At 39.6% G+C, this 12,849-nt stretch overlaps 1 protein-coding gene and 1 long non-coding RNA gene across 3 annotated transcripts in view; one reads left to right on the forward strand and one right to left on the reverse strand.

The window, feature by feature from the left end:
- Positions 1 to 886, reverse strand: part of mef2ca (myocyte enhancer factor 2ca) — a 30,336-nt gene extending 29,450 nt beyond the window's left edge. For both annotated transcript variants that reach the window (XM_084383977.1, XM_084383976.1), the window contains exon 1: positions 695 to 886. The gene's annotated coding sequence lies outside the window, so the exon portion shown is untranslated. The remainder of the gene's footprint in view (positions 1 to 694) is intronic.
- LOC311275423 overlaps positions 1 to 12,849 on the forward strand; it is an 81,378-nt gene that overhangs the window by 38,307 nt on the left and 30,222 nt on the right. The window lies entirely within an intron of this gene.

The following is a 12,849-nucleotide window of genomic DNA, read 5'->3' on the forward strand; positions in this document are numbered from 1 at the left end:
TGTTTTGGATTTACTTTAAACATATCGGCTGATAAAAGCTTATTTAAATTAAACAAACAAACAAACACTTAATAAACAAATAAATACATGTCAGTGGCCAACAGACCATTCATTAGCAACTCTACAGTCGCCCTTAGCTTTACGGAGCATTTTAGCCCCTTTCAGCTCATTGTTTTGGTTTTATTTAGGATATTATTGGCTGATATAAGGTTATTTTTTTCAGGGAGGATACATCCTGTGTATATCGTCATAAGTACAAAAATGTCAAAAAATACCCCCGACATCTTACATTTCATAGTTTTTCAATCAAGAGCCAGATATTTCCCATGAGGAGTTGGTGGAGACCAAAAACGGAGCTAACGGAGAGTGAATATCAGACTTTTATTTTATCGAGTGTCCAGAGCAATGACTTTAAATGAATGCTAATGTAAATAACGTTTGTTTGCTAACACTTTAGCCATAATAAGATCACTTTTGTGTTTATATCTTGCTTCTGCTGCCACCAAGTGGTCAAAACAAGAAAAACAATTATTCCTGCTGTAATGTAACTCAACACTTTTTTCTGTCCAGTAAACTTGTTTTCCCTGCTGCCCTCCCCTCCTGGTGATATTCCAGTTTTTGCTTAAATTTCCTGAAGATTTAATATCAACACATCGTCCATCACCCTCCACTCCTCGTGTTACAGTCGACTCACCAGTGCTTTTTCTTCTGTCTTCACCTGGAAGGTTCCCCAGCAGCTCCAGCTGTGGGTGTTGCTCAGTCAATCCCTTGTATCAAACAAGAAAGGATTCAAAAGACAAAAGTGAAAAAGTGATATTAAGCCAGACCAGCTGGCTTAGAGAAGAGGGGGGACCCAGAACTGGGCTGCGTTTGGATCTGAAATCAGTCCGCACTGAACCGAGGTAGTCTACACTCATCAGACCCCGGCGCTCAAACCCCGCCCCCCTCCGTTCCATCAACACACACACACACACGCACACACACACACACACACACTCGCACAAACACTCACACACTCATACCCTGTGACCTCCTGTGTCCGAGCTGGCCGGTCTGTGGAGAAGCCTGGTCACCTGTCGTTGTCACTCGCGGTATATTTAGCTCTGAGGTGTCAGTGATGCTGCCTGTGTGTGTGTGTGTGTGTGTGTGTGTGTGTGTGTGTGTGTGTGTGTGTGTGTGCATGTGTGTGTTTCAGTATGTGTGTGTGTGTGTGTGGGAGAGAGAAAAATGTGTTGCTGACACTCAGGGCCTCCATGGGCCTTGGTGTAAGAGCCCAGGATTACTGGTCCAAAGACCGGCGGCTCTACACATTACATACAGAGAGGGAGAGAGAGATCAAACCTGCGAGCATGTCCCAGATATCAGCACACGGAGCATCTGCTCGGCGGAGGATTACCTTCAGCTGTCCACTCCTGTCAGACGGAGGAAAAGGAGACCGGCAAGGCTGCTTTGACTTCGATGATCTATGTATCCATCGAATAACGTTTTAGAAACATGGCTGACCCGCTGAAAAGCCCCAAAACCAACACAAACATGCTTGTTCATAGACCAAAGAGAAAAAACAGTCTGGTCGTACTCCATGATGTTTCCATTTCATCTTGACAGATTCACGATGACTGGTAATGATAATTTTTTGCATCACGATTTGTTAAAATCCTGATGATGTGACATTTCTTGAGGTCTGTACCAAACAATCATGTTTCCTTACATTTGGAGAAGAAGATTTGTGGTCCAGGACATCTCTCTTTGTTCTCAGGATTCTACAATTCACTTAATTTATTAAATTCAATTGAAGTTTCCGCCTGTTCTGCTCTTCTTCAGGCCAGGACGTTAGATGACAGTTATCAAGCTACTCAGCTGCATCACAAAACAAGTTAATACAAATTATTCAAAAGAATTGTAACCCAGGGTTCAAGTTATAATCGGAGCTTTGTGGGGGTCTCTGAAAGTAACCCTAACCCCAACAAACGTCAGGGTGAAGGTAGATACATTGGATAATAGAAGAACGGCTGCATCTGAGAGAGAGGGACAATACATCTACAGCAAGTCACCTATATCACTGGGACAAATGAATAAAACGTTTTGTACACAAAAAAAGAAATATCTTTTTGTATAACGATTGCCAAATGAACAAGTAGGCCCAAATAGTAAAGACTGTGTTGTAGACAGCGTTTATACAGTTTCTTTTAATGCAAAAGTCTCAAAATCAGGCATTTTTATAAGGGAGTCTAGTCATTTTCTCCACTTTCTTCTTTTTTCAAAGAAGTAGCCTATATTAGTTACCGTTTACTGGATTTATAAACTTTCACGTCTGCCGTCAATATGTGATATGCTTTAATAAATGTGGTGTAAATAGTGAAATCAGTTGAAACAGTGTGTTCAAACAGCTGCTGAGAGGTACGACAGACCTCAGACTACGAGGAAAGAAACATCTTAATGCATTTAAAAAAGAGCTATTTTTCACGGGAAGTCGGACCATCTCCATCCGTGATCGCGGCGACCAGAACTGATCATTTAAGCCAAACCATTTTCTTTTTCTAACCCTAACCAAGTGTTTTTTGTGCCTTAACCTCTCCAGAGCAAAAGCACACTGTTGCGATGACAAAGCAGAAGAAAATTCAACGTAATCAACGTATTCAACCTTTTACACAACATTTCACAACATCCAGTGTCACTTAAAATATTTAATGAGCTTTAAAAGTTGTTTTAACTAACTGTCAACAGCATCTTGGTGCATGTAATTTGTTCTCATTGTGCTCATCGACGATGTGCAGTTGATATTCAGCTGCCACTAAAACCGAAGCTCACCAGGAACCTCTCGATCCACGTTACGTACTGCAGGTCAGTGAGTTTCAGTCAGTGAGGACCTGGTGATGGAAAGGAAACAGTTGAAGCGTAAACGATAATTCCACCTGAAAATAAACTTTGTGCATGAGTTCCCTCCTACAACACGGAGGCGTGAGTTGAGGGCAGATTGTTGGCGTTCAGGCTTGAAGGAATGTGTAAAATGTTCTGGTGCGTTAAATTTACGTGCTTTGATTTCCCCACCGTTGGTTTGCATCCATCCTCTTACCTCCTCCTGAAAAAAAGAAATATGCTGTTCAACGAGCTGTTTAGACTCCTGTCTGCACCGTTTAGACACGAGGAAGGGAGGAAAGGGGGGAGGAAATCCCCCCAAAAAAGTGTGAAAGGCTAACAGTGATTGTTTGTACTTCGGCCTGTCTTCAGGAAGCCGGCAAAACACGGGGCTGAAATTGAATTATGGCAGATTTAAGCCGTCAGGGAAATCATTCTAGCTCTGGTCCATTTAGAGGTTGAAACAAACATATACTCTTTCCTTCTGGGTTTAAATGATCCCTTACAGAAGACACATTTTTCCTTCAACGTGCTGACAATGTGACCACAGGGAGGAGTCATAACTGAAATACAAGACCTCCAATATAGAGAGAGATTTTACTGGACCTAAAAATGACAGAAGGATGTCTGAATCATGTAGGAAGAAGGAAAATAATACTATCTCTGCTGGTTGGAAAATGACAAATGCTATCCTCCTATTTTCCCGAGCTTTTAATACAACTGACGTGCTGTTACTCAGATTTACTGACCGAAATCTTTACCAGGTGGATGCCTGCCCCTGCCCCTGTGTGGGCTGGTTGTGTTTTTTGGCATCGGAGTTACTACTTTGTTAAAGTTTGGGTAAGATGGTGGTCATGGTTAAAGGAAACCAATGTTGACTGTCAGTAGGAAACAGGAAGCGAGCAGCGGTCTCCAGTGTTAATGTTCGATGTTCGGTTGACCACCGAGCTCCTCCCTACGCCACCTCACTTACTTCTTTCCTCCCGCCAGAAAGAAGTCATAACTAGAATGGCACTCAGTGGAGCGCATAGATTTTTTTCATCATTCCTTGAGAAATTAACTAAACTGTCAAAAAAACCAACTCACAGAGTTGAAGGAAGCCAGGAAAGAATCTTTATCCGGATCTGCACCAAAAGTTGCTGGGGTCTATTCTCGGCTGAGACCCATCCTCCATCCAAGTTTCATGGAAATCCATGAAGTAGTTTTTGTGTAATCCTGCTCACAAACCAACCAACAAAAGTCTAGAATGGTACTCGGTAGAGAGTATACCTCTGTCAAGACCCAACAGTCCCCTTCTATACTCACTCATAGCCACCAGCCTCCTAAATATGACAGATTTTTTTTAATCAAGATCCATGCATTATTCCCTGAGGGATTAACAAAAATATTAAAAAACGTCCTCTCTTGCAATGTTGAATAAGTCAGAAACAAATCCTGGATCTGCACCAAAAGTTAATGGGCTCTATATTGGGCTGATCATTGAAATACGTTCTGTAGTTTTTGTGTAATCCTGCTCACAAACCAACCAACACACACACACAGACGGGTTAAAAGATAATCTACTTGTTGGAGGTAATTTGTTCGATTCTACAGAAAATGTTGCAGCAGTTTTCAGGTTTAAGCATCACACACGGTCTGATTTCTCAGTGTTTGTGTTTTCCTGTAACATCATAATTTATGTTGTTTCAGGACCATCACCGCAACTGACCAATCACGTCATAGCAAGTGTCGATTTCAGCCAAAGCCATCTTTTCCATAACGTAACCACATATTTTTGGGGCCTAAACCAAGACACTGTAGACAAGTGCAATAAAACAGGAAATAAAAAGTGAACTTGTGTGAAAATGTTTGATAAAAAAAAAATTTCAGGCTTACTTCAGTGGCTTGTATCGATGAGTGAGCACAAAAAGGGGGCTGTTGGTGGAGGTATGTCATTCTAGTCTTTTGTTTGTTGGTTGGTTTGTCTGCAGGATCACACAAAAACTACTCAAAGGATTTTCACAAAACTTGGATCAAGGATGGGTCTCAGCCCTGAATAGACCCCAATAACTTTTGGTGTGGATACAGATTTTCTGACTTACTTTAACACGTTAATTTCTCAGGGAATGATACATGGATCCTGATGAAACAAATCAGGTGCATTTAGATGGCTGGATCTAGCGGATTTAATAGTTTTATCTTCTATTGGATTAGCCTTGATTTGAAGGTATGCTCTCTACTCCACAAATCAAGTCCTGCATGCCTTGTAGTTTCAGGGTTTAAGTCTTCATGTCTCAACTCAGTAAAATGATGCTTGCATGTACAGTACGTATGTGCAGTATGTGTGTGTGCGGGGGCCATATGTAATGTAAAACTCTGTGCTTGTGTTTGCATGTGTGCGTCCATGCTTACTGTCTGTGTGGGAGTTGGATGAAGGTGTTGGAGAAACATAAACAAGCAATGACAGAAGCAATAAGCCGAGTGTGAATAAAACCAGATGTGAGCAGAGAAAGATCCTGAAAATATTATGACTGGAAGTCTTCGAACGTTCTTCTTCGTCCACCCTCTTCTTCATCAGGTGACGTCAACACAGAGCGATTCATTGTATCTTGACTGACTGGATCAGAAAAGTACACCTGAGGAGTATCTGTACCAGATTCTGATATTTGCTGCGTCTGGTACAAAGACTTGGATGTCTTTAGTGTACCCAGTGTTGGATAAGGTCCGCAGCAGTGCGGTGTGGGCTGGGCGAAGCTGGGCACTTGGAGAGATTAAGTTACTGTGAAAGCCATGAGCGTGTGTAAACTAATCCATCCTCACCCAACTGCCGGGCATAGTCCACAATCCACAGCATGTCTCGAGGCATTCCCTCCTCATGTCTGCGTCCGCTCCCCTCGTATACCTTCGCCACGAAGGAAGTCCAGAGTTTCTCTCATTATACAAAACACAATTTTATGTCATCATTCTTTTTGTTGTCTTCTATTTCGAAACCCTTTGTGACGTCTGCTCTTGTGCTAAAAAAAACTTTACTTACTTACAAAAACTGTAATAATGTTATTGTACTCTATACTTGATATTTTTTGTTGTAAGACTTTAAAGGAATAGTTCACATAGTTGAAGAGATTTTATTAACGCCCTTTTTTAAGCTGGTGTGTCGAGGGTGGAAATAACATCTTTTCAAATCAATTTGGGATCCCGAGGCTTCTGCAGACTTGGATTATGCAGGATGAGCTGTATGGTTTTAAAACAAGTCCCCAGCTACTTCAGTTGTTTAACTGCAACAGCGTTTTGCTGTGAAGCTCCAGAAATGTTTTGTGGACTAGGAAACTTTCCATCAGCATGAGGGGGATGAGATAATGTCTGAATTTAAATATGATGCATTGCTGTAGATTAAACTTGCAAAACGTGTATAAAGAAGTTACAATGAGCTCAACATTAAACATCTACATGTTAATGCAGCAGTAATACAAAAATAATCCAATAATATGAGATTTAAAAGGAAAACACTGAACATTTTACTTTTACTTTTCATTATCTCATTAATTTATTCTAATTATACTTATGAACTTTTTTATTTTTTAAATACAGGACTTTACTGGTGGAGTATTTTCACAGTGTTTATTAATACTTTGACCTTTCCAACACTGTTGGTTACTCAAATGTCTTTATGATCAACCTGTCACATTTTACAGTGTATATTTTTTAAGTTATTGTATATTTATAATTTTTACTGTATGCACAGGGAACCTTTCACTTTTCACTTCTGCATTTTTGCTCTTATCCTACAGTTATTTATTTTTCTTCATTTCACGTTAGCCTTGTTAGCACAACCTTAAGCGAATGTTAACCCGCATGTGATAAATTAAACCTTGAAATCTTTAATTGTTCAGAACGTTAAAAACTCAAAAATAATCAGTTTGCAAAGATAGAAAATGAAGAAAAGCTGCAACTAGGAGGATAAATGTTCGGCTTTTTTTCTTACGAATCAACTGACACAATTATTTGATTGTTAAATTTGTTGCACAAACTTTTTATGTGAGCTGAGAAATTGATTCATTTAAAATGCTTTACAAGGCTGCAAATATTTATTATTTTTATTATTATTATTTTATTTACAATTAAACAATTAATTGTTTGGTCTATAATTGTCAGAAGAAAAAAAAAAAGGCAAATCACAGCCCAAAATCCAAAGAAATATAAGTTCACTTACATAAAAGACTAAATAATCAAATATTCACACATTAGAAGTAAAACCAGTGATTCTTCAATCAGTTTTAGTGGTTTTTATTTACTTCTTAATAGTAATAACTTAAAATGAGTAGAAGACAAAAACTGCCTTCATGATGTTTTATTTTGTGAATTTAATGTATTTTTTTTGGAGGGGTGGCGGTGCAGGAAGTGAATTAATGGTAAAAGTAAAATATAAATAAAAACTATTGGAGAATGCTTTTCAAAATAAAAAAAGTTGTAGATTAGTTTCCAAGTAACTGAATAATCAGCTGATCCTTTAGCTGTACAACAACTGAATCTAAAACGTAAAGAAGTAATAAAGAAAAACAATGTATAATTTGAAATGTTCAGATGAAATTCAAAACACCGCTGAGCTGCTTAAGATGCCGATCATTTCACGATGTAGCTGCACGCCGGAGCTGCCGGTTGAGGTCATTCTTACGAGGAGGGTCAGAGGCCACGACCTCCACCTGGACGCTGGTGTCCCACCTCCCAGCTGACACGCGCCATAAACACCCAGAATCATCCGAAACACTGACATCTGTCTCTGCTCGGACTTTTTATTGTTTATATAATCATATGTCTGTCTCTGTGAGACGATGTTTGAAGGCGATGTGAGTCAGTTTAATGCAAACAGATCGAATCAAACCAGGCAGCAAACCGACCAACAGTCCCCCCCGATCTCCCTCCGCCATGTTCCCTTGTCTGAGTCAGGGTCGGAGGGTAAGTATTGTCACATGGTCGGCATAGCTCGCCTAATGACTGACAGGTGGACACAAGAGCTGAACTCTGACTCTGGATACCAGTGACGCGGTTCAGAGGCGCCCACTGTGCAAACAGGAGGACACGTAGCTCTGATTCTGTTCACACACACATTAAAACAAACACTCTGAGGGTTTAAACTTTGAACATCTGAGCATCTGATTGTCACTGTGAGTATTCGAGCAGCCATTTTGATAGTCTGGTAAAAAATGACTCAGGAGACACTTAAAGTATAAGGGTTACCTTACGGGGATAGTGACCAGGGAAGACAATGCCTCTTCCTGTTTTTGTTGCGCTGTAGCAGACGCAAGTCTTTGGTGGTAGGTGGTACCGTGGCACGGTGAAAGCGAGGTGTACAGATACCAAGTCTCTACACAGATGTAGTCATTTTCTACGGCCATCACACTTCACAGTCAGCAATTACTTCAGAATGGTGAGTTACAGTAAAAAGAAGTTGTGTGTTGCCAGTTTAAAAGATTCAAGGATTGTTGAACGCCTCGATGATCAAGATCCTCAAACAACGAGTTGTTCAAAAGACAAACGAAGTCGGAGTCCACCGAACCAGAAACCAAGGAACCTAAAAGAGAAGGAGGAAGAAGAGTCATTACGTCATCGAGTTTCTGGGGCCAGACTGTGGTGCCGATTGTATTGAAGTCTGTGGGAGATGCGTGAAGAAACACACTAAAATCTGACATATCTGCGTCGTGAGACTAACGATGAAGAAATGCTTCCAGAAAATGAAAGAACACACTTCAGAGAGGAGGTTAACTACTTATTTTTCCCCCAAATGATTTACAGGTCTGATAATATTGTGATTAAACGAGTCAGGTTAGGCTAGACTCTTCCCAACGCGTCGGACAACAAGTCAAAAACGTTCTCTTCTGGTTAAACGCATCGTGGCATGTACACACATCATATTATCACCCAGTTAGGATGTTTTAAATCAGATCGGTGTAGTAATGTCCATCTGACCACAGCTCCTGTTTCTACATTACCTCCCCACATCATCTCAACTCAGCCCTGATTTCAAGTTTACCGTGTTAATGGAACAATAATATTTATGTTGGCAAAGTTGCACATTTCCAACAACAGATGGAGCTTTGTGTTTACCAGGAATTTCAGCTGCTCTCTATTTGTGCTCACAAAATGAGCAGTTGTTTCCACTGTCGCTGGGTTTCATGTGTTCACTCCAAACCAAACTAATCTACCATTTACAGTACAGCAGATCAGTTTAGAGAAATAAGGTTAAAATCCAACTAACTACAAAGATCCACGTCGACTGAATCCCAAAACTGACCTTATAAGCTTCTACTGGTTCATTAGGAAGTGTTTATGGACCTTTATGGACGTAACTATTGTGATGTAGCTGCAGTTTTACGCTCCCTAATTGAGTCGAGACAAAGATCTGTAGAGACATTTGTTGACGCTCTTGTTAACGAGTCTCTCTTCTGGCCGTTTGCACATGCTGGAGATTCATTAATAGAACGGTTGACAGAAGGAGTATTGTTCCTCGGTCTTCACTGTATCGACTACTGAGGTTATTTAACTCAATGCTGTCCTAAAGAGGCAGCGAGAAGCAACGGCAAAAGCTACAAGAAAGGGTTTAAAGGGGCGCTGTGTAGTTATGGAGATGGGGCACTTCAATATTTACAATATTAATGAGGTATTAATACAAAGTCAGAAATATTTATTTCTTCCGTAAGTGAATAAACAAGCTGTTCTCAGAGGACAATAAGGTCCCAGAACACTGTTTGAAGCTAGAAAGGTGTCAGGGTCCGCCACATATAAACAAAGTAAAACAGTATGTAATGTATTATTATATAATTTATTCAAGTCATGAAAACAAAGAGTTTGTTTATTTAGTTTGTTCCAGCATAAAAAAAATCTTTCTCTTCTGATTAAAATTTGTCCCGCAAACTACAAAGTGCACCTTTTTAAAAAAAAAAAAAAAAAAAAATGCATAACAGAAAGTTTTAAAGGTGTAACAAGTTTTTCATTTTAAGTATTTTTGTGCAGTTTTACACAATAAACCGTCTCCGTCTACTTCCGTTGTTTTGCTGAATTTTATTTTTTTGCTGAACTGTTCCTTTTAAGCAAAAGTACAAAAGAAAGAACCAAACATATTTTTTATTGTTGTTTTTATTAATTGTTGATGCATTAATGTTAATTTAAATACTGGTGGGTGGCTTGTTAACTCACCTGAGGATCAATAAAGCTCTGTCTTCATTTATAAATATTTTGGGTTATTAATCTAGAGCTGCAGTTATCAGATAAATGTAGTGGAGTGAAAAGTACATTATTTCCGTCTGAACTGTCGAGCAGTGGAAGTATAAAGGAGCGGAAAATTTAATTGCTGAAGAAAAGAATAGTAAAAAACTGTACTCGTGTAAATGTACTTTAGTTACTTTCTCTCAATCTTTCCTGCTGCAGCTTTAAAGTGACGAAAGTTAGTCAACAGAATCCTCAAAGTCAGAACTGCTCCAAATATCAGTGAATGAGCCCTCGTCCCATTAGTCCAACTATATCTGGAGCCTAAGCTAACCTATGCTATTACCGCTAACCGAAGAGCAATCAGACCCTGGCGGGGTCCACCAGTCTGATGTATTTTTAGAAAGTCTCATCAACATAGATGATTACTAGCAATACAAAAGAGCGTGTGTGTGTGTGCGCGCGAGTGTGTGTGTATGCAGAGTCGTATACTGGAAACCACAGGGGGGCGACTTTGAGGTTGTAACTGGGGAGGAACTGGGTTGGTTTATTTCTGGAGCATGTGTCGCTCCGGTCCAGGGACCAACAGCTGAGCATGTGCCAGAGCAAGGGCAAGTCATGATGTCTGTCCCTGCAGTAATGACCAGATGCAGGTTCTGATAATCAACATCGCTGCCGACCTTCAGCACACACACACACACACACAACCACACACACTTGGCAACACTATCCCTGCAGTGTGTGTTTCTGGGCCTTTTTATTACTGCGTCACTTTCATTTTGTCTCCCTCAGAAACTTCAAACCTCTGTTACACAGGAGAAAACCACCGAGTCCTCTACTCTGTCATTGTGTGATTGGCTCAGGCTATTACCAAAGCAAATTGGGTTAGCTAGCCACAGTCCTCTAAATCATCTGAGCAGCGGACAGAGACAGATGAAAAGTAAAGCGGGCGATGTTTTCATCCAGAGGCCTTCATCTAAATCAATATGTGAAGGTCTGTGGGGAGCCAAATAACAGGGAACTCGAGAGGATCCGCCTCGAGGGTTTTGTGGTCTGTGTCCTGCATCTGTGTTGTAAATGGCGTGTGACAGAAGCTCTTATTATTTCAACACATGTATCATCATTGTATGGGATTTCACACCGTTACTCTAATGTCTAATGTTTGGATCTGACTCACGTGGTCTTAATTGTGACAAGTTTCCCTTATCAGCTTACCTTGTCGTGTTTTTTTTGCCAAGCTGCTTCTCATTTTGTGTTTTAAAGTCTATAAATCTGTTCAGGCATTTGGACTAAATTAAAAAATCTTGACAAAGACTGACTAAAGCTGGAATTTAAGAAAATCCACCGTACATTCAGGATTTTATAAGAGTCATGAATGAGTGACGCCCTCTGGTGGATTAAAAAAATAAACTGGATATAAGATGTGTCCACACTCACACAACATGAGACAGGAAGAGAAACAGAAGAAGAAAAAATTAATAAAAAGAAAAAATATCACGAGAGAGCAAAACAATTAAATTCAAAAGCCAATAGTTGTGTGTGACAACCTCACTCACGCAAAACGAGATGTAAACCAATTAAAAAATGACTAAAAGGAGACGAAAAATGACAAAAATGAAAGAAAAATGACAATAGAGGAGATGCAACACGATCATATAGCTGCAAAACATCTACAGAGAGCAAAACTATTACAATTAAACCCAACAGCTGTCAAGACAAAGTAGTAAACTCAATATAAGATGCATTGATGGGAATATGAAGGACATTTAGACATGAGACGAAAACCAACTAAAATGAGTTGAAAAATGATGAAAGAGATGCAACATGATCATATAGTTGCAAAACATGTACAAAGAGAGCAAAACAATTCAATTTAAAACTTAATTGCTGTCCAGAGATTTAAGTGTCAACCTGTGTGGAGGACTGAAGCTGCCAAAATCAAATCTAAATACATGTACAATGATTTGTGTGAATGTTCTGACTGATTTTCTGATCAGCTGTTCAGTGTCAACATACACTCAGGCTTTAAGAAGACTCATAATGGAGTGACGCCCTCTGGTGGGCAGCTGAGGTACAGCAAGGAAGGATGTGGGACGACAACTTGCAGCAATGTTTAAATCAAAGGCAGTAAACTGGAAAATATGAAGGACATTTAAACCAATGTGAGACGTAAACTGACTAGAAAAAAATGATGAGAAAGAGATGCAACATGATGTTATATCTGCAAGACATGTATAAAACCCAATAGTTGTTGAGAGATTTCACTAAAAAACCTCAAGTTTCAACCTGTATGGAGGACTGGCACTGCCCAAATCAAAACTAAATGTAAACTATTTAGATTTGACTCACTTGTGCTTTTGAACGTGAGCTTAAAAAGTTAAAAAGAGCTTAAAAAAGTGAGTAAAATGTGATGAAAAAAGACAAGATGCAACACGATCATATAGCTGCAAAACATCTACAAAGAAAGCATAAAAATTTTCAATTTAAAACTCAATAGTTGTTGAGATTTCACCAAAAACGTCCACGTGTGTTCCACAAAGTGTCAACGTGTATGGAGGACTAAAACTGTCAAAATTAAGAATAAACAGAGAAATAAACGGCTCAATAAACAAAGATTAAATTAAAAATAATTTATTTGCTTCTGCATTTATTGTTTCCTCAGCCGAGGAGGTTATGTTTTCACTCGTGTCCGTTCGTTTGTTGGTTTGTCACCAGGATTACACAAAAACTATTTGACAATTTCCTCAAAACTTGGTTGGAGTCTGGGTCTCAGCCCAGAATGGTACTGATCCAGACAAAGGGTAGAGATACAGC

The sequence above is a fragment of the Pagrus pagrus genome (genome assembly GCF_965226575.1).
Source record: "Pagrus pagrus genome assembly, chromosome: 19".
In the NCBI taxonomy this organism is placed as follows: domain Eukaryota; kingdom Metazoa; phylum Chordata; class Actinopteri; order Spariformes; family Sparidae; genus Pagrus; species Pagrus pagrus.